This window comes from Pipistrellus kuhlii, unplaced genomic scaffold (assembly GCF_014108245.1).
Source record: "Pipistrellus kuhlii isolate mPipKuh1 unplaced genomic scaffold, mPipKuh1.p scaffold_m20_p_10, whole genome shotgun sequence".
Classification (NCBI taxonomy): Eukaryota; Metazoa; Chordata; class Mammalia; order Chiroptera; family Vespertilionidae; genus Pipistrellus; species Pipistrellus kuhlii.
The window spans coordinates 10,996,234-11,023,123 of NW_023425405.1; the positions used below are offsets into that span (position 1 = coordinate 10,996,234).

At 46.3% G+C, this 26,890-nt stretch overlaps 1 protein-coding gene across 1 annotated transcript in view; it reads left to right on the top strand.

Moving 5' to 3' along the window:
• SND1 (staphylococcal nuclease and tudor domain containing 1) overlaps window positions 1-26,890 on the top strand; it is a 447,851-nt gene that overhangs the window by 348,843 nt on the left and 72,118 nt on the right. The window lies entirely within an intron of this gene.

Consider the following 26,890-nt stretch of genomic DNA (forward strand, 5'->3'; position numbering starts at 1 on the left):
TTTGGTGGGTTGGTGGGTTGGTTGGTTGGGGTTTTTTTGTTTGTTTGTTTATTTTTGTTAATTCTTACCTGAGGATACTTTTCTCATTGATTTTTTTTTAGAGAAGAGCAGGAAGAGGGAGGGAGTAAAGGGGGGGGGGGTGTTAGGAAAAATGGGGAGGGAGGGAGGAAGGGAGAGAGAGGGGAGGGAAATGGAAAGAAAGAAACATCGATGTGAAAGAGACACATCGATTGGTTGCCTCCCACACACACCCCTATTGGGGCCGGGATTGAACCTGCATTCCAGGTATGTACATTTGACCAGGAATCGAACCCGTGATCGCTCAGCGTGCAGGCTCACACTAACCATTTAGCAGCACTGGCCAGGGCTAAACTGGTATTTTGTACCTTCCTCCTATTCCCTTGATTATCAGATTCAGTTCAGTATATAATTGGGTTTTATGAAGATGTGATTGTCCTTGACCTGCCCTACCCCTTCCTCTGATATTTTATCATATTTTGAACCAGAATTTCTCAACCCCCACATGCTTTTCCCAGTTGCCATAAATCTTCATTATCATACAGGAAAGGAGAAGCACACAGCTACCTTGATTTTGCAGTACCTCCTGCGCCCCCTGTGCGGGTCCCACAGAGGCTTGGCCGTCGTTGGACTCCCACAAATGGGAGAAACGGACTGGAGAAGGGGGGCAGTGGGGGCAGGACTGTAATGGACACTGCCCCTAGGTCAGCCCTCTGCCAGGGAGGGGACAGAAAGCCGGGGGCAAGGTGCCTGGTCCTGAAAAGTGACCCCCTATCTATGAACAGAGTATATTGTCTTGGCTATGGGTAGCCAGCCCAGAAATTGCTGCCTGTCTTTCTCTATTTCGAGTGGGAAAAAAATTGTAATCTTTTCATCCATTCCTCACGAGCAGCCTGCAGAGTCTCAAACAAGTCTCCTCTTTATATTTCAGATATTCTCCCCACCCGCATTACCTGGAGACCAGATAGCCCTGCTTTCCTTAAATGTGTTTATAATGACACCAGTCAGTCAGCACAGAGCTATTGACATTTCTAGCCATCACTCGGCTCCGTTTCTGAGTGCCTCCCTGCTACCTTTCATTGCATTTCCTTTTTTTTTCTTTTTTCTTTTTTTTTTTTCACGGTTCTTCTCAGCCATTGGCTTTTGTTCCCTTTCCTGAGTTGGGTGTCTGTGATTACTGTTCCAGGTCAGTGGTGTAGCTCTTCTAGTGTTCTTGCCCAAAAGTTAGACACCTGTGATCTTTTACCTAATCCTTATGACCTTGAAGGCCAAAGCAGCCAAGGAGCTCTCAAAGGATTTCACTTATTTTTGCTCAAAGGAAATCGAATAAGCCCAACAGTTCATTCCAGGCTGACTGAGTTGGTGTAGAGCAGGGGTGGGCAAATCCAGCCCACTGCCCTCTTTATAAATAAAGTTTTATGGAAACGCTGGCACATTAATTGTTCTGTGTTCTTTCTGTGGCAGCTTTAGTGCTGTAACATCAGAGTTGAGTAGTCACCACGGGATATATGGCTCACACAGCCTAAAATACTTAACTCTCTGTCCCTTTATCAAAAAAGTTTGCTGACCCCTGCTGCAGAGTTGGATTAAATGGCCGGTTATATGAGTTTGCCCCAGTGTCCCCTGTCCTTGAAGAGCAAAAGGCGTGAGATCACGGTGGCTGTTGCTTAGCTGCCTGAGAGCTGAGTGCTGTTACCCTTTTAATGGCATGTGCTTGGTGACACCTTCCCCCGAAAACAGCTGCCTCCTACAGGCATGTCCCTCCACACTGCCTATGGTAGGAAGACCTGGTGTCACTCCTCAGATGTGGGACTGTGCCCGTGTCTAGCATCTTCCCCGAAGTCCTGGTGAGAGATAGCATTAGCTAATGGGTAGATAACTGGTGTAAAAGTGTGGACTGCTAGGTTTTCACACTCCAGTTATCATGTGGTCCTGAGTGAGTGATTCTTCCCTGCTTTGGCGTTCCTGTCTAAAACACTGACCTAGCAGGCCCAAGCCATCCTCTGGGAGTCTCTGGCACTGCCAAGGCATTACGGGTGAGCTAATTAAATGTTTGACCAAAGACAGCGGGCTGGTTTTTAAGCTGATAATTTTGTATGGCCCTCGATGTTTTAAATATCCAAGTGGCCCTTGCCAGAGAAAGAGGGTCCCCACCCCTGCTTTGGAGCCCTTCTTATGAGTGAAATGGTCATTTGGGATCTCTTCACACCTTCTTGCCAGAAGGCCAGCTAACCAGCATGCACTCACTGACCAGCTGCCGCCTGATCAGCACTGGGGTCACTGTTAGGAAACCCTGCGCTTTTAGAGAAGGGGCTGCGAGGTGGTGGGAAAGAGATCAATACCATAGTTTAACCTTCTTCACATTTCCAGGCTGCAGGACAGGGGGCAGGCTACAGAGGCTTGGTGATCATTTCCAAGGCCGTTCTCAATGACCCCTTTGTCCTCTCTGAGATCTGAGAAATTGCCTTTTGCTGCTGCCTGGAAAATGACGTCCTCATACTGGCCAGCCTGAGCTGCAAGCTGGCTGCTGCCCTGACCTATTTCCCTTCTTCCTGCTGGCATAAAAGGGAGGATGTCCCCCTGGGGAGCTCATTCCGCGGGCTGCAGTAGCCTGGGCCCTGCCCTGGATTCCCTCTCTCCCACCACTCCTGCTTCCTTACAAACAGAGGTACATGAAAGCATTACAAGCAGCTGTTGCTGTTTGAAAAACATGTACTTATGTTTCTGGGAATATAGGCTCAGCAGCGAATATTGATATCTATTAATGGAAGGGCATTTCTCTGGGAAAGAAAATTTAGAATAAAAGTATTTCTATATCCTTTGTTTTAGCACCAAGTGTCCTGCTCTTGTCTGAAAAAGATAACTCTGTAAGCAATTTGCCTTTTCTCTAAATCCGTTCTCCCTCCCACCCCCAACGTGCCCTCTCTCTCTCTCCACATCTCCCCACAAGCCCTAAGTAGGGGTGTCGAACTCAATCAGAGAAGGGGCCAAAATCTAAAATCCAGCCTAAATCGCGGGCCGAATGGTTTACTGAACAGTCATAAACTGTCATTGTGATGGAAACGCAGCGGAGTGCAGTGATGACAGCGCGGTGCGGGCCACATTGCAAGGCCTGGCGGGACGGATTTGGCCCGCGGGCCTTGTGTTTGACACATGTGCCCTAATGTATATGCTCTCTCACCCTTCCTGTTTGTAGGCCCTTCTCTGTCCAGGAACCATGGGAGGAGGATCCATAGCAGACTTGTATCTCTGGGTCAAAGTGATGGGGATAGTTCATGCCACAGGGAAATCTGAGGGTGAGGGACACCTGGTACAGGTGAGGCCTGTGACACACCGAACTCCAGCTCTCTCCTCGGGACCGCTCACTGAGGCATGAGGAGTAGCCCGATGGGAAAGTAAGCCAGCTGTCCCACAAAGTTCCACTTATTTGCACAGAGACACCCTGTTCTGGGTTATCTCCGCCATGGTCCGGGAAAGGGGGTGCAGTAAGGCCAGCTCTCCATCAGCCCCTGCCCCACAAGGTGTGGAAGGCGGTTGGGCTAAAGCTTTTCTCACCTCCCCACACTCTTTCGACAGTTCATCACCTACCAGTGGTTTTTTATGCTTTTCCATTTGGGCTGTTTTCTCAGGTAAAGACCTTCGTCTTACTAGTGACCAAACTTTCATTTTCTATAGCTTTTTCTAGCATAAACGTGCTTTTATAAACAACATTTCATTTTTATCTCACAGCAAACCTATAAGAAAAATAGCTCAATTTTATAGTTAGGAAACTGAGATGCACGGTGGCTGCCTTTATTCACAGAGCTCATTATAGGACAAATACCAAAACCCAAATAGCTACATTTCAAATTAGATCCTCTCCCCTCCCCGCCCCCCCACCCCCAAGTTTGCCAACTTTGCATTAGAAGGTGATCATTCTTTTCGCCAAATTTTATCATTTCTCAACCTTCAAATATCTGGAACTAGTTATTTTGTAAAGGGCTTCCCTGAAGGTCCAGCACTGACTGAGAGTTCTCAGTAAGGAACCACTGGGTCTGATTGTGGATGCTCACAAGGCTGCACAGGGATCTACAGCAGCAATTTTCAGCTGGTGTGCCGCAGGAATTCTTAAAACATGGAATACCTGACTGTTCAGGCAGGGTCACTCACCTCTTTTCCTTTAGAGCAGCAATTTTCAACTTTTCTCATCTCATGGCACATATAAATTAGTTACTAAAATTCTGTGGCACATGAAAAAATAGATTTTTTACCACCTGACAAAAAGGAATAATTTTGACTCACTCACACTGGATATCTATTGTTGTGTTGGCTCTTGTCTTTTTTTTTTTTTTTTTTTTTTTGACAACTTAAGGCAAGCATGTCAAATAAACAAGGCTTACGTTTATGTGGGCCACAAAAAAAAAAAAAAAAAAAAAAGCTTCCATTTTCATAGAAACGTAGATTTATTTTGAAAAGTATAGTTAAAAAGAAAATGACAAAATTAATGTTTTCTTCCTGACACTTGGCATCTCTTCTCTGCTACTATCTTTCCTATTTCAGGGGGAATCTTGTTCACAGTGATTATTTTCAAAACTGACCCAAGGTGAATGTCAGTGATTCTGGATCTGACAGGAGACTTACTTCCTTTTATAATTGTAAATAACTGCTCACACCATAATACTGGCTGGGCCACAAAAATATTCATTGTGGGCCGCATGAGGGAGTTTGACATGCTTGATTTAAGGAAAAAATGTCAGTGCCCTTGACTAAATAGTCAGGTATTGCATTTTTAAAATTCTGCTGCATACTGGTTAAAAATGGCTGACATAAGGAATTTACTATGGACATGCCTCCTCGAAATACTTACTCTTTTCTTGTCACAGTCCTTATATCTTCTGACTGCTTCAATCCTGTTGCATCTGTTGTTTGACCTTTGTGGTCTTTACCAGGTGTACCGGTTAATAATGCAGATTTTTTTCAATAGATGGGAGTTATACCTTTGTTGATATTTATGCTATTTTTTTGTATTGACAGCAAGCTTCAAAATGTCATCTGTCAAATTTTGTGATGTTGTTAACATCATAGATATTTTTATGCTTAAAAAATATCAAATTTCATACCAAAAAAACAGCTTTTGTGGGAAGTTTTAATTCATTATTTAGAAGAAAAGTGCTGCTGAAAGTTATCCTATACTTTGGTAAGCTTATGGCGAACATGCTCCATCTCAATATACTTGTGAATGTTGGTTTAAACACTTTAAAAGTGATGATTTCTATTTGAAAGATAAAGAACGTCCAGGTCAACCAAAAAAGTTTGAAAACCAACAATTACAAGCATTATTGGATGAAGATGCATGTCAAACTCTCAAAAACAACTTGCAGAAAGATTAAATGTTGCTCAGCAAACCATTTCTGATTGTTTATAAACAATGGGAAAGATTTCAAAGGAAGGAAAATGGGTGCCACATTAACTGAACGAACAACAAATAGAAAACCAAGTCTTTTTTGCATCAAATCATGACTGGCGATGAAAAGTGTATTTATTTTGAGAATCCCAAATGCACAAAATCATGGATTGATCCAGGTCAACCATCAACATCGACTGTAAGGCCAAATCGCTTCGGAAAGAAGACAATGCTCTGCATTTGGTGGGATCATGAAGGTGTGATGTATTATGAGCTTTTAAAACCAGGTGAAACCGTTAATACTGATCACTACCAACAACAAATAATCAATTTGAACCATGCTTTGATCGTGAAAGACCAGAATGTGCCAGAAGACAGGGCAAAGTAATTTTGTTTATGCTAATGCACCATCACACACTTCAAAACCAGTTAAAGACACGTTAAAAGATCTTACCTGGGAAGTATTAACCCACCCGCCGCATTCACCAGACCTTGCTCCTTCAGATTACCACTTGTTCCGATCGATGGCACATGCATTTTCTGATGGCACATGCACATGTACCAAGCTTATGGCGTACAAAGAAGTGGAAAATTTGGTCTCTGAATGGTTTGCCTCAAAACAAGAAAAGTTCTATTGGGACGATATCCACAAATTACCTGAAAGATAGGGGAAATGTGTAGCTAGGGATGGACATTACTTTGAATAAAGCACTTTTGATGTTTCTCTTGAAATTATCATGTTTTCTTTTATTGCAAAATCCACATTTTTAACTGGTACACCTGGTATTTTTCATGTAATGAGGCCTCTGTAACCTATTTGGCTTCATTTCAGTTTGATCATGAATGTTGTCAATATCAAATAGGATTATACATATCTATAATCCTATTTCTCATGTTTTTAGAAGATAAATCTGGCTAAGTACCTTGTTATAAATATATAACTTCTCACTACTTCTGGGGATAAAGTCTAATTTTCTTAGTTTACACATATCCCTGATTTCCTCTCCAACTTCATGTCTCCCCAGTACTCTTTTCATTATTTGTCATCAGAACGGGCGTTGTACTCAAAGTTCCTTATATATATCATGCCATTTTACCTCTCCCATCCCTTAAGTCAGCTTAAGCTCTCCAGCCAGTATATCAGCCATTCCCCTTCTTTGCCTTTTTATTCCTACCTGTCCTTTAAGATAATCTTCCTTTTCAAGAAAGCCTTCTCTTGATCTCCCAGTGTGGGTAAGATGTCCTTCCTTCAGTCCCCAGAGCACCCATGCACACATCGGTCATGTCCTGACCAATGACGTTGAAGGATCTGTGTTGGCCTCTCCACTAGATTGTAAGCAACTCAAGGACAGGAACTTGCTTTTGTCTTGTGTTCTTTGTCTCTTTGCCTAGTATATAAGAAATACTCAATAGATACATATTGGTTCTATCAACCGATTCCCTGTGGCTCAATTCTAGAGACTGGGAAGAAGGCCTGTTCTTTTGTCGTTCTTTATAGTTCTTTGTGGAAACTCTAAACCCAGCATTTGTAAGAGGAAGACTTTAGAGTATGAGTATCGAGGCTGCAACTCAACAAATTCTCACTAAAAAGGTCCATTACCACGACCTGACTGCACTTCCTATGGGATGCTGACCTTCCTGGGTCTCCCCATCTGCCAACCAGAATACTTAAAGATAGTGAAATAATATGTGAGTGTTTTGAAAATACTTTGAAAAGAAAGCATTGGTGTCCCTTCATCATTCTCCTGATTTAAGCTACTCCTTTCTTTCCCTCCTGGTATGTTTCTTATCCTCTGCTTTTGTGGATCAAACTATTAATGAGGTAAAAGGCTTATTTTGAAGTTCCCAAGTCAACAAATTCCTGTTCAGTAAGCATCATGAGAATAGCAGGCTGTTATCTGCCCACTTGCAGCCCCTTCATTTCTGGGCTCCTGGCCGTTGCCAAGTATCTCTGAAATCCCTAGAAGAGGGAAGGCCTTCTAATCCCATTCCAGCCTCTAAATGCAAATGGCATCACACTGAGAAGGGGTGATGGTTAAATGAAGAATGGGGGATACTGTCACATTGCTTTTCCCGCCCCCCATCAGCTTTTAAACTCAGCCAGTCACTGGTAGCTTCCCCAAGCAAGCTCAGCAGCATTTGCTGGTGGGTGCTGGTGGGTGCCAACAGTGTGCTGGCTCCAGTGGGATTCTGTTCTGCAAAGCTGCTGGCTCAGCTAGGCTGGTGTCTATTTTCCTGTTCTTCTGCTTGGAACTTTCACAGCCAGTCAAGCATAGAATTGCATCCATTCTTTTGAAATAGCTGCTGGGCCTAATTTTTCATTGGCTTGGCCATGATCCTATTACCTGTAATTATGTCGGTGCAGGCTGAACGTAATACGCCGGATAGTCTTCACTGCCCTCCAGAGGCTAGAACTCACATCCCGCTGGCTTTGGGATTGGGGCAGAATCAGGTGGAATAAGGTTTAGGCCTTCAAGATATTTGGCTCCCTTTTGACATGTAGGAAGGCCTCAAGGATGTAATTCTATCGCAGGGAAGAAAATGCTTTTCAGGAGAGGGATTCTTCCTTTCCCTACGGAGTTTGGTCTCTACTCCTGTAAAATCTTTCTTGAGAGACTTTGTGTTTTCTGTGCCAATCAATTTGTTTTTCTTACTGTTCCTACCAGTGAAAGGAAACACAAGGGAGGGTCCATAGACCTGACAGATCCCGTTTCCTCCTCTAGCAGAAGCCTCAGCAATGCCCAGGAGGCCCTGGCGCTGATTTTTCTGCCCCGTCTTTAGTTCTCACCCACATCAATGTCCCAAACATGACTTTCTCTTGCATCTTCCTACCAGAATGGTCCACTGTACTTACTTTGAACCTCATCAAATTTGAGGCAAAAAGAAAAATTGAGGCCTGAAAGTAAGTATAGTGGGCAGCTATTGGAAAATGCATTTACTGGTTCACTTCAAGATTATCAGTGAACAAGGTTTCACAAGGTCATGAAAATCCTTCAAACAGAGCCTTGCCAACGAGAACCCCTGCCACCTATCGATTCCATTCTGTCCGCCTGTCATAAAATGATGTTGCTGTGTTTTTAAGGTAATAATAACCCAAGCACTCTATTTTCCAGCCATGAAGGAATTGCAACTTTTAGAAAGAAATGTGAAGTACTTCAATCAATTGGTTGAAAGTACAGAAAGGCATGGTCCCTATAGTGGTCAAGAAAAACATTTGTAAATTGGCCGTTCTTTGTTGTTGTTGTTGGGGGAGGGGGCTGTATTTTTTTTGTGTGTGTGTGTGTGGTTTTTGTTTTTTCACTTTATTTTTATTGTTGACACTATCACAGATGTTCCCCCTTTTGCCCACCTCCACCCAGTCCCAACCTTTCCTCCCTCTGGCCTTCACCTTACTGTTGTCTATGTCCATGGGCTATGTATGTATGTTCTTGGATAATCTCTTCACCTTCCTTCATCCAGTCCTGCTCACCTCCCTCCCCTTGGACATCTGTCAGTCTGTTGTTCCTTATATCCATGCCTCTGGTTCTATTTTGTTCATCAGATTCCACACCAGGAGATTAAAATGGTGTTCTTTATGAGCCATCCCTGTGGAAGAGAGCTATTGCCAGGCACATTTAGCCTCCTGGTCTACCTTCTGTAGAGCTATGTAGAGCCTGTGACCCAGAACAAATGGAGAAATGCTGTCAGAAGTAAGATACTGCTGGGCTCCTTAGAGGTGAGGATTGTGCTAGGAGAGCTGGGTGCCATTTATTTTAATTAGTTGTACTAAATGCCCCTTGCACTAATTCTTCATGTCTCTTACCTCTTCTCTTATCCTGAATACTCACCATTTCTTGAACTTTGGTCAGTGTGTGCTTAAGAAACAAGAAAGCTAATATTCTTAATATAATAAAAAATTGGGAATTGCTTTTCTACAGAAAAGCAGCTCCGTAGTTTTGTTTCTCAGGTGAAATCCCTTTCTGTGAAGTCTTTCTACTTCTTTCTGGAAGCCTAATTTGGTAAATAGTTCTGTGTTTCATTAATAGCTTCTGATTAGCAGGTCACTCAAAAGATGGCCTCATACATATTTGCCCACTCTCTGTTTGCCGAACTTCCCACAGGACCCTGAAGCCCATGTAGACTTGATTGTGAGCTTTCATGCTGGCATATTTCAGGGTCTTAGTGCCTCCCTGTTCTGTTTGTCCTGACCATTCCCAGACATTCCCACTGCCTTTGTTAATAATTTCCCCCTGGAATTATATAATTCAACTGTTATCTTTTTAGAACACAGCCCTTAATATACAGTAGCAGGGCTGCCTGCGCTGCCAGCAAAGAGTAAGCAGATTGTAGATTGCATTTGCTCTCCAGGTAATACTAACATTCTGGTGTTCCACATGTGACTCCCTCAAGGACACAGGAGGACTGTTCTGGTTGATGAGCCAGCCTTACCCTGCCCTCTTCTTGTCATTATCATGGCTACTCCTTGTGTCTGTTGCCAAGGACTGGATGAGATCCTCCGTGTGCCAAACCAGGCTTTATTGATGAACTTCCCATTTGCCACTTCACCTGTGACAGTTTCTGGCCAGCCGGACTTAAATGGATTTTGAAAATGAAAGTGACCATTGGTCTGTTATGAAATGCTATAGTGCATGAAATAAGATTATGAGCAAGCTTTAGAATTAATAGCAGAGATATCCTAACCTGGTCTGAATAACATGTGTCACGTATTCAAGAAGGACAAGCTCATTCTTAGATCCATCTTCAGAACATTTAACAGCAACTTTTCCTCCTTTAGTAATATGTGCAGTCAGACCTGGGTTCTCATGCTAGCCTCACCATTTACTGTGTGCTCTTGGACGTGATTCCTAGCTTCTCTAAAACCAGGCCAATCTCAGGCTTCATAGAATTCAGTGTGAAAGGTGCTCCTGGGGTTGTGCAATGCAGCAGTTCTCCTAAACCTAATTGTCTCACCTATAACAAGGGTACCTTTTTCTTAGCAATACTGTGGAAATAATTACATGTGTAAAGAGCCCAGGCACTACAGCTCTACTATATAGTAAACACTAAGTGAACAACAGCTTGTATTACCATCTTTATTATGAATGAAAATTCTTTCAGAGTTTACCTAAAACCTAGAATTAGAACTTCAGTGTGGACAAACCACTATCCCCGGAGCAGGGAGGTAGGTTGGGCATAGGCATGTGTGTTGGGAGTAGCATTCATATTAGAATCAACAAAGAACAGTAGCGACTCCTCTCCAGTGCTTGATAACACCCCAAAGCCAGGGATGGAAAATACATGCTACCCCCACCTTGTATCTACCCATTCTTGTATCTATGACATCTCCAATCAGTTACAGCACTGCGTTGGCTTGGGACTCAGAACGTCTCAAAGCAGGGCTCCTAGAAACTACTGCCAGTTGAATGGATTCGGGACTCGTACTGATAACCTATTTGCCATCCTTGTACTAAGTTCTCAAAGGAGTGTTTAAGGACCATCAAGGGTCTGCCAGACTTTCCTATGAAGTAAGATAAAAGTCAGGGCCTCTTGCCTCTTCTTCTGCAAGGTCCTACACATTAGGACCACTTCTTTCTAGGCGATGTAATGTGACGTGGAAAAGCAAAGGTCCGGAAGCAATGCCAGAGAGTCCTAACCCATGCACAAAGCCTCTTCTACACTTGACTGCAGACAGATAAGGCCAACCATTGTCAAGCTGGGAAGCCAGGACTCTATGGATACCTCATAGGCATCTAAGATGTAATGACTTGAGTATCTTTGTTGGGCACTGCAGCTGCCATGGGAGTGTTTGGGGAGGACCTGCCAATACCAAGGGCTCTCCGTGCTTTCCCCGTTTACCCAGGACTTCTGACCTTGTTCACTTCCCACTGGTACTGCAACTTGAGCATGAGAGTTATAGGGGTGGCTTACCTAGATCCTGGCTTTCTATCCTCTATTGGAATGGCAGTGCTCTTTCTGTCACCAAACCACCTTATCATGACCCCAGCAGTCTACGATTGCCACGGGCGTATCTGTTATCTGTATTAAACTGGAGAGTTGGAGGGTAGTGGAACATCAGGCGAGAGCTCTAAAGAAACGTCTAGATATTAAGCAGGATTGAAAGGGACAATAAAAGGACCTCAAGACAAATCCTTTGGGGCAGTAACTGCAGCAAGAACAAAAGCTATCCAGTGAGCCAGGAGGGTTGAATTGGAAACTACATTTTTTCTTTCCAGGCTAGCATAATGCCTCCCCCTTCTCCCTTTCCCTTCTCTTGATGCAGTGGGGTTCTATTTAACGGTTACCAGAAAAGGGTCTTGGCATTGAATGTCCAGCTAGAGGTGGGAGATCATGCAAATAAGGCCAATAGGTCCCTGTACCTCTACCAGAACCTGCAGGTGCCACTTTGCTTCGGAATTCTTTACAGTGCTTGTAGTGCAGGGGTGTTGTTACTCCCCAGTTAAATAAATCTGAAACTACTGACCCGGGATTTTTATAGCAGTGCTGCAACCTTATATGAGGAAATGCAACAAATAGTCCATTACCGCTGATTGGATATGGATTTTTGGCCTGGACACTTGCCACTTGGTAATTTTAGAATAGGGTCACTTTCGGAATTGGAAGGTTCCTTGTAGGAGGGTGCTGCTGTTTGCTAAGTAGTTGTTTCTTATCTCTTTGCCCCCTCACAGCCATGCTCCCCACTTCTGGAGGGTAGGGCCAACCTCTCTGTCTGCCTGGGAGAGACAGCCAGAGCTCATCCTTCATGAGCTTACAGGGCTGCAGACGTGGCCATTTCCAAACGCCAAGGGTGTACTTATCCACTTCCTCCTTCTAATCTCAGCACTTCCACTCGAAACACATCAGCAGCTTTGGAACTTGCATTTTATTTGCTCTGTGTTTTGGCCCTTCAGGTATATTTGTGGCAAGAGGATGGGGAGACTGGGGAACTGTGTTGTCACTGATTTCAGAATTACACAACGACACCCTGAGTCACTGTCTCTGGAGAATCATTGAAGCAAGAGTGCCAAGAGCATCCTTAAAAACGTGGGCTTTTAAGATTGGATTCTGTTTCATTTTAATGTGTGACCGACTGCCTGCCTTGGTTTCACCATCTGTGAAACGGGAGCATTGGGCCCTGTTCTGCCTGGAGAATACTGAAGGGTGGTTCCTAAGGTGTGGCGGTGGTGGTTCCTGAGGCTCCCTCCAGTTATTCCTACTTACATAGAAGAGATGGCTCCAGGTTATGAAAACCATACACGAGCTGAAGGCACTGTGTGACCTGGCCAGTTTATTTTCTCACCTGCATCTGAATATTAGACCCAGTTAATGAAACAGGAGAACTGTGGGTCCTGGAACCTGATCTGTGACCATTTTACCTCGTGCTAAACCGTGGTCGATTTACCCCTTTTCTGCCAAAAATCTGTTTCTTGACATGATGTTGGTCCTGAGAAGCAGTGTACCCTAAACAGAGTGCGGAGGGGTTCTCTCAGTCTTCCTGGTAGCCAATGGGTTGGACTGAGCCCTGAGAATCAGACACCAAATGTGTGTCTTCTAGTTGTGGGTTGTTATGCCCATCTGTCATAATAGTGTATCCTGTTTCCCTGTTCTCCAGGTAAGACTAGAGACTCACATAAACATAGACTTTGAAAATGAAAACGTCCTCTTGCCTGTCTGTACATGGTCTCTGTCCTGGGATTCAGATCACCCACATTTCTGTCTCGGCCTCTGATATTCATGGCATGTCCTCCAGACTAGAGTGCTTCGAAGACAGGTTTGAGCCCAGATAGGCAAGATGATGCAGGTTACTCCCGCCTTACCTTCTGCCTCTCTTTTTGTGGCCATTGACTCAGGGGAGGGGTCAGTACATCAAAGCAAGAGATTGCTCTTGAAGCTTAAAATTGTTGCTTTCCCATCCACAGTTATGGTCAACTGTTGAGATAGTCCAGCCAACTACCATGAAGTATGGCAACTTCAAAAAATCATGAGCCCCTGGGATCAGACATCCAGACTCTAGCCTTTCATCAAAAGAAGGCATATGGCTTCACATGCCTTGGTGCCCTGATGAGGCACAGCAAGCACATGAAGGGCAGAGGGAGGCCCTGAGACTGCTCTCCACGGCCAGCCCTTCCAGGTGCAAGGAAAGGCTCCTCGTGACACGTTCACACATGCACCTGAGCGTGCCTAACACGCAGTGACGGGAATACCGGCCCCAGGGGCATGGGGCATTCTCACACTGCCCAGGCTTCTTTCATCTGTCCTTCCATTTTCGTTCTGTCCCCCTCCCGTGCGTTTCTGTAATTTGTACAGTATCGTTGAGAGGTGTTGAAGGGATCAATAGCAATTCACCTTTTCCCTTATTGATTAAAGTGACGGCAAGTAAGAGCGGCAGGCAGCACCAATTCATTTATCATGAGCTACCCATTTCCTCCCAGGCCAGCAGTGACCTCTGCGTCCACCTCTTACGTTGCTGACCTGCAGCTGGGGTTCCTCTTGTTGCTAGGCTGCTTTCATAGGAATGAGAGAACCACTGTGCTTGGCCCCTGTAATCAGAGCTCGGTGAGGAAGGAAACTGCAGGTAATGAGCAAGAAAATGACTGCGCAGCCTATGCTTTGACTGTGGCTTTATTGGCGAGTTCATCACACGTGCTGTGCTCTCAACAAGAGAAGCCTGGCATCAGTTGATGGACGATGCTGCCTCACCCAGAACTTCCCTCCCCTCTGTTTTTCTAAAGGGCACAGCCTGCTTTTATCATCTGTTTTCCTACAGAATATAAATGGAGTGTGGTGAGTGACACCTGTGAACTGGCTAAGTTTTTGCTGAAGGTGCAGAGGTTTGTATTCCTTGCAAGAGCCTTCAATTGTAGCTTTTGCTCACAGAGGAACTTGGGGTGCCTGCAGGAGAGATTGAGTCAGGGTTCAGGTGCTGAGAAAAGGTCTGTATCCACCAGGGGATGAAGAGTGAGACAGTTCTTATCAGGTTCTTTCTCAACTCCAGAAACAAGCATGGGGAGTGTATGTGTGCGTGCGCGCGCACACTCGCTGCTCCATTCTCCCTCCGTGGAAACACCCTCTGACTCTCACTTGGGAGAGGTGCTGGAGACACCAATACCACCCCTTTCATGACACTTCAGGTGCCACACACTAAAGAGCTCATTTTTAAGACTGCATCTCAAATGGCAAATACTTATTACTTCACTCATCTGATGGGGTGGCCAAGGGTCTTTGAGTCCCGGGGCTCCAAAAGGGAAGTTAGCGCTTACTCTAAAGGCAAGGCTTCTTTAGCCCAGGCTCTTCTCTCTTTGGGTGCCATAGTTTGAGTTTTGTTGGTTCTCTAGCAACACACTGACACAGAAGCAGCTATTGTCCACATACCCAGCAAGGCCAGTAAGCCTCAGCCCCTTCTCATGAAGTCTGTTGCCTTGAAGAGCATGAGCCGATCCCCAGAAGCTGCTGTCTGTAGAGTTTTGGCTGAGGAGGCAGCATTTGGAGGGCTGCTGCTGGAAGCCGACCCTGCTCCATGGCCTCTGTACTCAGCTGAGAGGCCCACTTACCTGAGTGGGCAGTGCGTGGTGACCAGTGGAACCAGCAGTTCCCAGAGCTGGCTGTTGCTCTCAGGGAGCTTGCAGTCTATGTGTCATCCTGAGCACAGAGCCAGGCTCCTCCCGAAGAGCACTGCCATCACAGGCCTGTTTCCTGAGAGCCCTGTGGTTGAGGTCACTATTTTGGATGCCCTCTCACTAGGGAGATTTCTCTGGAAACCCAGCGTTGCTATGTCAGGTAGCTCTGCAGTCTTCAGATGCCAGACCTGGAGAAGGCAGCCAGCTCTCTGCGAAGCCGGTTAATTACATGTGAAGCTGCCAGCAGGACCATTGTTCTTTTCCCATGGATCATTAATAAACCATTCTGGGCTGCATACGTGGGGCAGGGAAGTCTCTGACAATTCCATCCCTTCCTCAGCTTGGTCGGACAGGTCTTCCTCCTTTCTGTCTAAAGTTTTCAAAGTAGCTGGGGGAGGGGGAGGGAGGGCGATAATCTCTTTCCATTTTAATGCACGAGGTTTTCACCTAAGCACAAAAGTGCCCTGTGCTTTCAGAGAGTCTTAGTAGCCGGAGTGCACATGGCCCAAGGCTTCCCATGGGGGGGAGGCGTGCTGGTGGCTTGGCTCCTAATATTCGCAGCCAACTACAAACCAGGCCCAATTTGGAGATGAGGCAACTAGTGCAGCAGATGGCAGGTAGTCCTGCTCCCCTGGGGCCCGAGGTCGCACCATCTTACTTCAGCCAAGGCAGGCTCATTCCTTTATGCCTGAATACAGAAAACGTTTCCGGTTTTGAGACACTTCTTCTTTTTTTTCTTTTTAATGGAAAAAGGCAAAGCAAATATAATATTGGAAGCTCAATCTAACTAGAAACATTTCCCTGTCAAACAAACTAAAGTAGAGCTTTTCCTTTGTTGGTTAGAAAAACTTAGACTAGAAATCTACATTTCTACATAAGAGCATTGAGTGCAAAAATAAAAAATGGATTATAAATAGAAATAAGCATGACCCATTCAGCTTCCAAGGACTTGAGCATACAACCTTCAGGATACTGAGTTAGAGCATTTTGCAGCTCTGAGGGCTCCAGACGTTATACCGTCCAATCCAGACAGTTCACAGTAGCTGAGAAAACGGAGGCATGAAGAAGGCGATTACTTGGGCAGCTTCACATAGCAATTCATCGGAGAGCTAAAGTCTCCACATTCCCGTGATGTCAGCCTTACACATACCCTCTCCATACCTCCCAGACAACAGTCACCACCAATGAGTAGACTTGGATTGGTGGCATGTAAAAGGGAGTGGGTGTGTGTGACAGAGGCAGACGGAGCATGTGCTTTCTCTAAGTTGTATTATTTCAAGGAGAAAAGGAGAAAAGGCCAGGAGGCTAAGTCAGAGGCGGAAGTCGTCGGGGCCTCTGCGTTCTTAAAGACTTTAGGCGGGTGGGTGCAGGCAGCGCTGTGCACAGGATGGGGAAGGATGCCAGAGAGGGAGGGGGACAGGTGTCTTGACACACCTGGAATTTTCCATTGCTTTTCCTGACATGTGATCATAGAAAAACGGCTGTATTTTTATGCCAAAAACTAAGCTTCAAAATAACCCAAAAGGAATAACTAAAAAGTGGGAGCTGTCTTAAGTTGAAGGGGTTTTTGTTTCTGTTTCTTTGGAGTTGGGGGCAACTTTTGTTGTTTTGCTTCATGTTTTGTTTTTTTATTTACTGGGGAGGGGAGCCGGACGGTGGGGAGCTAGTGAAATTTCCTACCTGGGAATGCCCTTGAGCTCCTTGGACAGGACTGAAGCTCAATTTGGCCAAGGCACAGGGTGGAACCTCCCTTCCCCCCAGCGCACGCTGTGCTCTTAGACTTGCTCTCTCCACACACAAGAGGCTGATCCAAAAGCAATGGCATATTGTCAGGATCTGGGTCTCAACCCCACCCTAGAGCTGCGGCTGGTTACCCATCTAGTTAGTAATGACGTCTGTCTTTTAAGGGGCTGTCAAGTGGGGGAGGAACGGATAGCATTTTCCAGCAATTTAATTTTATTAACTCTCCCTCTTCCCCACCGCCCCTCCTTTTCCAAAGCACAGCTAGAGCTAAACATACACACAAGGGCTATATTTAGTCCTGATGGTGTGGTAAAGCAGGGAAGGCACACACACACAAAGGTTTATCTGCTACCTAGTAAACACAGGGAGGTGTCAGGCTAGGGAATTCAATAGTAATAATAAGCATTTATATGGTGCAATGACAGCTTTGATACAGGGCATAATTTTCTTGGGAATGCTATTAATTGTACTTCTGCCTGCGAGCGGCCCCCTGGTGAGGGGCTTGGAGCATCACGCAGAGTTAAGCTATATTAAACATCGTTTAAAACTGTGTAAAATAGAAACGGAATAAAACGTGCAAAGGTCAGAGTGGCTGTGAACATGCAGACAGGGCCTGAGGGGTGAAGAGGTTATTGAGCCTGCTGAGCCTAGTACACCGGGGGAGTTACGCTCACAGTTGTCCTAAGCTTCTTTGCGATCCCAGGTGTAGTCAGTTTGCTGGAGAGTTAGTTATCCTCTAGCTTCCCCAAGTTCAGATCTTCCCCAAAGGAATCTCAGAAACTACTCATTGTGGCCAGCAAGAAATGAGAGAAGACAACCAGACAGTCTGCCAGTGCTGTCCAATGGAACTTCCTCCAGTAATGGAAACGTTCTTTATCTCCACTGTCCAGTTTAGTAGCTACTTGCCATCATGGATATTGAGCACTTGAAATGTGTGTAGTGCAACTGAGGCATAGAATCTTTAATGAGATGTAATTAATTTTAATTTAAATAGCCACATGTGGCTAGTAGCCACCATATTGGACAATGCAGGATTCTAGACAGTCCCCTCCCCACACTAAGCTCTCAGGATGTGTTTGGTTTGATTTGCTTTGCACTTTTCTTCCTGAATCAGTAATCTGAACTTTCCCCCACACATCTGGAAGTTTTCCCTCAATGCTTTTTTGACCCAATCCTCTCATGATGTTGACTTATGCTTCCAAATCCTTCCATAAGGGTCACTCACAATGCCAAGAAAGGAAAAAGATCAATGTCTGCATCAAACCAGACAGCCATGGCCTTACCCTGGCTCCCTTTTCTCCTGACAGTCCTGAGTCAAGCTATAAAATCAGGTGTTTCCTGAGCAGAAAAGAAGGGAATGGCTTTCCATCTGTGGCCAAGATCACAGATCTGCAGTACCGTCACTGTTCCCACTGAGCATCTGATTCAGTTGCTGATTTGACCCTTGAGTTCCCCAGAATCTGCAGGGATTGCAGAACTCCCAGGTCATCAGGGAGCACTCACCTGAATTTCTCTGTTTCCTTTAGCCCCTGAATTGAAAAACCTTTTCCCATAGTTATTTTACTGAATGCTTGGAATAAAACCATTCATTGGTGTGGCATAGTGTAGTGGAACAAAGCACTACATTTGTTAAGAAAATTCCCATGTTTAAGTCCTAGCTCCTCCACTTAGTAAATCTTTGGCCTGGACAAAATCATTTAACCTCCCAGAGGCTTCATTTTCCCCAGTAAAAATGAGTGTTTTGGATTAAGTGACTTTGGTACTGAGAGGACCTAGAAAAGAGATCCAGCGGCTCTAATTGCTGTGAAGCCCTCTTCCTCCATCCAGTTTCTCCCCTTATATGTCAAGCCTACATTTAAAGCACCCCTTCCCTGCAGCACCACAGGCCTCACCTGTGTCTAATTGCCACTGACCCACACTTGAATTTGCCCAGCACTACAAACACACCCTGAGCCAGACTGAGTGGCCTTACCTCCTCTGGTTATTATTATACTCATGTGAATCTCAGGGAGTCGGAACTGTCCTCAGAGATGGCATTTGGGCCTGTTGCAGAAGGCAAGAAGTTTCTTAGCTTGGGCAGTGGGCCCATAAAGCAAAAGAGGGGTTCATAAGTTACTTGATGTGTACCGTCACTCCGCCTGGCTGGGTGTTCTCCAGCCCCCCTCCAGCCAGCAGTCACTAGCCCCTGCTCCAGGGATTGTCCCCAGAGCCCCTGTGGAGCTCACAGCTCACAAAGGACCCTGTCGCTTCTCTAACTGGGGAGCTGGGGAGCGGACATCCTCAATAGAGGTATTTTTAGCTGCCATTATACAGCCTCATCTTTTTGCAGATGTTTTATTTACTTATTTTAAATGAAATAAATAAAATTGAAGACTGTGGCCCCATCCCCCCAGTGCCCACACCCAAAAAGTTTTGGCAACAAACCCCACCCCCACCACAGATTTAATTAATCCTGACACCAGATGCTAAGGCTCAGATTTTGTCAGAATATTAAGCCAGAGAGCATGTACAAAAGAGAAGATCCAGAAATAAGAGGAATAATGCATTTGGCCTGGTGTGAGGTGTGAGAGCCATGGAGCAGCCTGGGAAACACCTGGGAACAACTCTCCTAAGCCTCACAGACCTGATGGCTCTGTGATTGATTGAGTGGGCATTGACTGCTAAGGACTTGGCAGCCTTCATTATATAAGAGTCCGTTCTGTGGCTTCCTTTTCTTCTTCCTATTCCTTAACCTGCCTCCTTTTCCATGGTGGTTTTTGTTGTGTGCCACGTGATCAAGAGCTAGAGAACTTGCACAGAGCTTGTAGCAGACCCATAGCAGGATCCTGGATTGATCCGACCACTGGTTCTCTACCCTGGCTGCACATTGGAATCATGGGATATGGGAGGCTTAGGAAAGATACTAATACCTGGGCCTCTCTCCGGAGATTCTGGCTTCAGCAAGTACTATCTTTTAAATTCCCAGTTACATTAGGTGAAACCAAGGAATAATTTTGTTGATTGTGTTAGGAGTGATAAAGGCATTGTGGTTATATAGAAAAATAGCTGTATTTTTTTAGAGATGAATACTGAAGTATGGAAGGGTGAAATGAGATCACGTCTGGGATATGTTTTACAATACTTCAGCAAGAAAAAACAGGGGATAAATGACATAGCTAAAAAAATTTAAACGCTCCCCAGGTAATTCTACTGTGCAACTAAGGTTGAAACCCGGTGGTTTCAGAGACTAAATTTGGACCTCCATATCCTAGAAAATCAGCTTTGATTTTGGACTTTGTATGACCTAAGACTGACCTTTCAGGATAAGTTCCCATGAGTAATCTGGACCCTAAACTCCTGGGAGGTGAAGGACAGAATAGGTACAAATCAGACCTGTGTCTAGAGTCTATATTCGGAGTGGACAACTAGACAGCTGTGACTTTTACTGAATGACCTCAGCATCACCCATCCTTGAAAGCAGCTGTGCCTTATAGTGTACCTGCCTCGTCACCTGCCAGCACTTCACATACCACTCCGAGGACCTCTCTTGCCACATCAGGGAAATATTGTAGAAGGCACATGCCACAGGAGAATCCTCCTTTCTCAGTCCTCACCCCTTTACCAACTGGGATTTTGCTGGGGAGTGCTGGGTGTGAGCATGTACTTCTCTCTCTCTCCAGGAGTCCACATGCTCTTAGCTCTGAGTGTAAGTCTGTGAGGGCTCTTCTGTATCCTCAGTGCCTTTTCCAACTCCCAAGCAGTGTTCTGCTCTGGCTGCTCGCTCACAGCAAATAGCAGCTTGCTACAGCCAAAACTAAATAGAGCTCTGGAAGCTTCCATGTTACTATTTCACACCACAGCCTTGTTAGGACCCTGGCTTAGCATCTCTTCATTCAGGGGCAAGCTGTTGGCTCTAGGTTATTCAGGGGACTTTGTGATTTATGCCTACACGTTAAGTGAATCTGTGTGTTGCTTAAAGAAGCTGATCCAGAGGAAAGGCTGTGAACTGCCCAAGGTTACCCAGCCAGCCCCGAGCTTTGCAACCATCAGTATTTACTGAGAGCATGGTGTGCCCTCTTTCCCACTCCCTGGGGAAGCCTGGAGACAGCCCTCTCCAGCAAATGCCAGCTTGAGAGAGGTCCAGAAGTCACCTCTGCAGGAGGGCCCAGAGCATCTGTCTTTCCCCCATGGGCTGAGACAGTATTGGTCCTACCACCGCCCAGTGCCTGCATCCAGAATCCAAAGCAGGGGCGCTTCTTCCATAGAGCAAGAGGCCTCAGAGACACTAAGTTTTAAACTTCAAGACATGGGGCCTGCTCTGTACTTCTTCACAGGACTCTGGGTGGGAGAAGACAGACGCTTTCCTCTGGAATGCTCCTCAGTACGTACCTCCCATCATCACTCTGAGACTGTCGCTTCCCTCGTTGTACTGAGCTCCTCAAGGGCAAGGACCAAGTTTGTCATCTCCATTGTTTCCCAGCACCTGGCACAGTGCCGGCCACTGGACTGGCTCTAAATAGGCCTGCACATGAGTGAGGACCAGAGAAAGGCTATGGCAGGGACCTTCGCCACTAGGCTAAGGGCCAGAAACCTAACATTTTAAAAAGTAGCTTCTCATTCTTTGGGCCTTATGACCTAAACTGTGTGGTGGGGATCTCAAGCCCTGCCTGACTTAGCTTGTAGAGCAGCCTATGATTAGGGAAGGTTTCTGGCTGGTGGCAGCTAGAGAGAAACATGCTCTTTGGTTCTCTTCCCACTTTTCTTTTAAATAAATAGTAGATTCTCTGAACCTTGTTTTCTCCCATTGGGTATTCATGGGCCTGTAAGCAGTCTGTCCTCCTGGTCTCTGAGGAGGGTGACACGTTTGTAGGATGGTTTCTCTTTATTTTTCCGGGGCAGTCAGTCAGTGGCTACTTGGTCAGCTCTCTTAGAAGTTAACTCCTCTTGAACCTGAATGAAACCTCAGGGACCCTCGCTCAGCTTAAGTAAAACCACGTGCAAGAAGTACTTCTGGAGTTAGTGACAGGACTGTCCTGCTGGTCTGACCACCCGGTCTTCTCCCGGCTCTTACAGACTCCAGAGCAGAGGATGTCTTCCTGGGTGCCCTGGAATCCCCTGGATATATTTTTAAAATATCGCAGTCCTGCCTGCCTCCTCCCCCCACAGTATTCCACTAAATTTGATCTAGAGCAACAATGTTAAACCTTTTTTATTTCATGGCACACAGATACTAATTACTAAATTCTGTACAAGAAATATTTTTTGCCGATCTAACAACAAAATAAAAGGTATAATTTAGATTCATTTACACTGGATGGCTATTGTTGTGCTGGCTGTTGTCATTTTTGTATTTAACAATCTCAAGGAAAAGAGGTCAGTGTCCCTGACCAAATAGAGTAGGCACTGCATGTTTTAAAAATTCGTGAGGCATACTGGTTGAAAATCGCTGGTCTGGAGTCTGAACATTGGTATTTTTTAACAGCTTCCTCACTCCTGGTACTTGGGGCTGAGGACTGCTCTCTCAAAGAGCCTTCCCTAGAAGGAGCTGTAGAGATAGCACTTGAACGTCCCATAACTCACCCCTCCCCTCAGGAAGGTAATAGGAGAAAGCACATGTTTGTTTGCCTCTTCTGAGCACCCCTGTGGCCCCTTCCTTAGCCAGTTCTTAGACACATCTCCCAGACTATGCGATGGAGGGTGCAATCTGTTCTTTCTCTCCCTCTCTCTCTCTCTCTCTCTCTCTCTCTCTCCCCCTCCCCCCGCTACTTTTTTAAAATCCTCATCTGAGGATATTTTTCCATTGATTTTTTTTGTTTAGAAAGAGTGGGAGACAGAGGGAGAAACATCAATATGAGAGACACATCTATTGGTTGCTTCCCACATGCACCCCAACCAGGGCCAGGGATTGAACCTGCAACCGAGGTAAATGCCCATGACTGGAATCGAACCCAGGACCCTTCTATCCACTGAGCCAAACCACCCAGGATGAGTCCTCGGTGACAGGAGAGGAGATAGGTATCTTTGGACAGTGGTTGGATTTTGTTTTGGAAGACATTTGTGAGGAAGAACAATCCAGAACTATGTTTGCAGTTTAAGATGAAGATTTTTTTTAAATGTCTTTATTGAGTTTTTAAAGAGAGGGGAAGGGAGAAGGATAGAGAGATAGAAGCCTCATTGATTGGCTACCTCCTGCACACCCCCTACTGGGGACTGAGCCCAAAACCCGGGCATGTGCCCTGACCAGGAATTGAACCAGACTCTTAGCCACACTGGCCGGGCAAGATGAAGATTTTTTTAAAAAATTCTACTTCAAGGAATGCTTACCTGGGTACAGTCCATCAGCTCCCAGACATCATACCCCCCACCCTTCGGTAGCAGAGTCTGCCTTATCAGTTAGAGGCAAGGCCAGATACCAGTTGAAATCCCAGACAGCTTCCTACCCTCCCTGCATATCTTGTCAGATATTTCAAGCTTTAAGTCCTTATTCGTGCTCTGCCTACTTGGCTGGCTGTTCTTGCACTTGAGCGGCTTGTTTGCCTGGACAGGTCCAAGCTGTCTGAGCCATCAGCAGCTGCACCACCTCCCTCGCGCCTTCTGTCTGAGCCAACCTTGATTCACAGTAGTGCAGATGGCCACAGTCTTCTCCAGCGACATCTGCCACTCCCGTCCCTCTCCTGCCCTGCTTTCCCCGAGATGAAGGGGCTGGGCCAAGCCTTGCCATAGGTGAAGCTGGCGCTAATATTAAGGCTACTCTTTGTTTATACTCTGGCATATTAGCCTAAATGACGTGATAAAAAAAAATTTTTTTTTATCTGAACCACATAAGACAAGGATACAGCAGGTCTAAGTTCACGTTGTGCAGAAAGCACTTTCCAGCCTGCATCAGAGCTAATCTGTTTTTGCAAATAGCCTTAGTTCCACCCACTCTGCTTCCTGAGTATTGCTTGGAATTAGGGTGAGCTGAGAAAAAATAAGAGGCAAGAGTAGGTGTCAGAAACCACCTTTCCGTCTTTCCTATCCTTTCCTCCCTGTAATGCAGACTTGGCGACTTCTCAAACTACTGCTCTTTAGGCTCTCGGTCCCATTCAAGGTATTGAAAGGTAGTGTGCCCTGTAATATACCATTGTAATCAATTAGTTTCCCTTCCCCTTGTCCCTCGCTAAGAGAAATGAAGTGCCGGATAACAAATGTGAGAGGGGTCGTGCGTGACCTTGTCCATAAGGAAGAAATGCCACAGGGCTTCACTCTGCCTTTGCCCTCGCCAGCATGCGGCTGAGCCGCAGAAAAGGCCCCGGAGTCCAGGGGACACCTGCGCGAGACCCCGGCCATCCCCTCTGGCAGCAGTCTCCCTCCACCACCTGTGCGGGGCGGGCTCACTGGGGCAGGGCGTCTGTAAATCTAAGGGACCCCACCTAGCGGCTCTTGGAATGCCATTGGTACAGAAAAACCCATATTCAGATGCTGCACCCTGAGGCTTAGTTAGCTGTTACACACGTTATTTCAAGGCTTTCTTCTCCCCTGGAGAAAGCAGTTTTAGGCTGCTTAAGCAGGGAGGAACATGGCCCCCAAAGCCAGCCCTTCTCATAGCAGATTGCAGAACTGAGGTACAATATTTATATTCTCATTCTCTCTCTCTCTCTCTCTCTCTCTCTCTCTCTCTCTCTCTCTCTCTCTCTCTCTCTCTCATTTGAGCTCTTTCCATCTAAATAAGAATATTTTTAATCCTGGACAATGACAAAATATCTTTACTGGCACCCAAGAACCAATATTACCCTGAGGAAAGAAAACAGAGGCTACCAGAAAGGGTATCTGCTTCCATCCCTATAATTTGAAGCCAGTTATTTGGTGAGCATGAGTCCACTGGAGGAATGAAATTGGGGGCCTTCCACTCCAAACATCATGGTACCTACAGCCTAAGGTTTACTCTTTCCCATCTGATTTGCTGAGTGAGGAAGGCAGGTTCTTTACCATAGTAGAACACCCAGGAACCTTTTTGTTTCTCTCAAGACACATGATAGATATCACCACACTGGTCAATTTCATGTTCTTCCTGGCTGGCCCTTCCCTCCCGGGTTTATGTCTAACATTATATGTTGCTTTTTTTTCTTGCTACAATTTTAACCACAGGAAAGTCACTATTGAATCCATTCTCTCCTCTTCCTGTCTGACCACATTTTAGTGGCCTGCCTGCTCTTTGGTTTTGATCCACAGATTCTAATCACTTAGAACTGCTGGACGGACAGTGACCACAGCACAGTTCAGTTCTGAGTTGGGTCCCAGGGACCTGAAATGACAGTACTTGTCTTAACTCTTAAAGGAGATGTCAGATTTATAGCCAAAAACCTTAGCAATAACTTGCAGCAGATACTCTTCCCCCACCCCCAGTTGAGAAAGAGAATGGCCCTGGAGCTGCTCAGAGCGGTGGCCGTGAGCGCCAGGGAGGCTGCTGCTTCCCCATCTGCCATGCCCCTCTGAGCAGCAGTTCAGAGGGTGGGCCTTGGGGGTGGGAGGTGTAGCCCCGTCTTCTGCCTTCTGTCCTCACTGCGGCACTGCCTGTAAACCTGTCCGCCTAGAGACCTCCAGCAGGCTGCCACGCCACCAGAGCTGTCTGTGCGGTTCCACCACCTGGATGGCTGCTGGGGCCAGGCTGCCTGGACCCAAGGGGGCTGCACAGGTACTTCTCGTCACCCAGCACAGGGCTACCTCTTTCACACCCACTAAAGCCTTAGACGTGAGAGAGGTCTCTGGAGACGAGTGGGGCAAAGATTCCCCACCTGGGTCTCATTCCAATGGGGAAGCCCACCGCATGGCCCTCAGACTCTCCTACGCCACATCCCTGATTCCACCTCAGCCTAACTTAGTGTTAGGGCAGCAGTTCTACTCGGTGGGGTGGGACAGGGGGTTCCAAATTCTTTACCCTGGTGATAACTGGAGCAGTGAGGCCTGAGCTGCCAGACTGGAAATGAATGACCTTGTGGGGTGCCCGGGAACAGCACAGCCAGCGTTTATTGTGGTTCATTTCCCATGTTAAGCGGTCCTAGTTGTCATCGAACTTCCCTGCCTCTGTGTGATGGCTAGGCTCTGCGTCCACAGTGGCCTTCGCGCAGGAATGGGGGAAAGAAAGCTTTGCTGCTTGACTCTGGCACCTGAAAACGGTTCTCCCTCCAGCATGGAGTTGCCAGTGGGGAACTACTGAAGCAGCATCTAGAGAATCACCAGGGAGACCCCTCCATCTCCCGCCAAGCGAAGCAAAGCCTGTCCTTGCACGATTCTGAATCACACCTCACCAGCTTCACTCCTCCTTCTTGGCTTGGCACAGGGCACCGCCTTCCGGGAAAGTCTTGGGTGTCAGCAAGAGAGGCATTTGAGGAGAAATAAGCTCATGTAGGAAGGGGGAGTGCCACTCAGTCATCTTTTAAGTAGAAAGGAAAAGGGCATCCGAGCCACAGGGGGTCTGGGTTAGATTCTTGTTGATTCGGTCTTGCTGCGACAAAGGGGCCAGCTCACCGGGTCCAGCACTGGACACTGCTAACCCCATCCAGCTAACAGCAAACACAAAGGAACGCATGCTCTGTGTACACAGACGGGTCTGCATGTCAGCATGAGCCCATTTTTAGCCTTGCCCAGAAAAGGCGGCCTACAACACAGTAATTTAATTAAATTTGCCTCCCTCCATGGCCCACATATTTGAAGATGTTTGGGGGGAAATGAATCTGGGTAAGGAACATTACCCTGCCGCTCTGCACTGCCCCAGAGCTGAGCCACAGTACCATAAAGGGTCTCGCCATCCTGAATATGGCCCAGGGCATCTGTCTGCACTGCAGGCTCTTTGGCCAGGATGACTGCTGGCACATCTGGCAAGGCAGCCTCTGGAAGCAGCCCGTCTCCATCACGGGGCCTCCCCAGCCCTTATTCCGCAGCAGCCTCGGCAAAGCCTCGGCAAAAGCTAGCGCCATGGTATTCGCTCTCCCCACTGGTTTCAGTGTGAGGAAGAGAGAGGCGGATTGAGAGGACCGCACCCCTCAACTGATACCACAGCCTCAGCAACGGTTACCACCCCAATTTCAGTGCTACCTCTGCCCTGGAAAATGATAGTTATTTAAGGACTTGAAATTGATTTCCCCTACTCTGACTTCCAGAGAACTTATTACCATGTGTTGTTTTTTTTTTATCA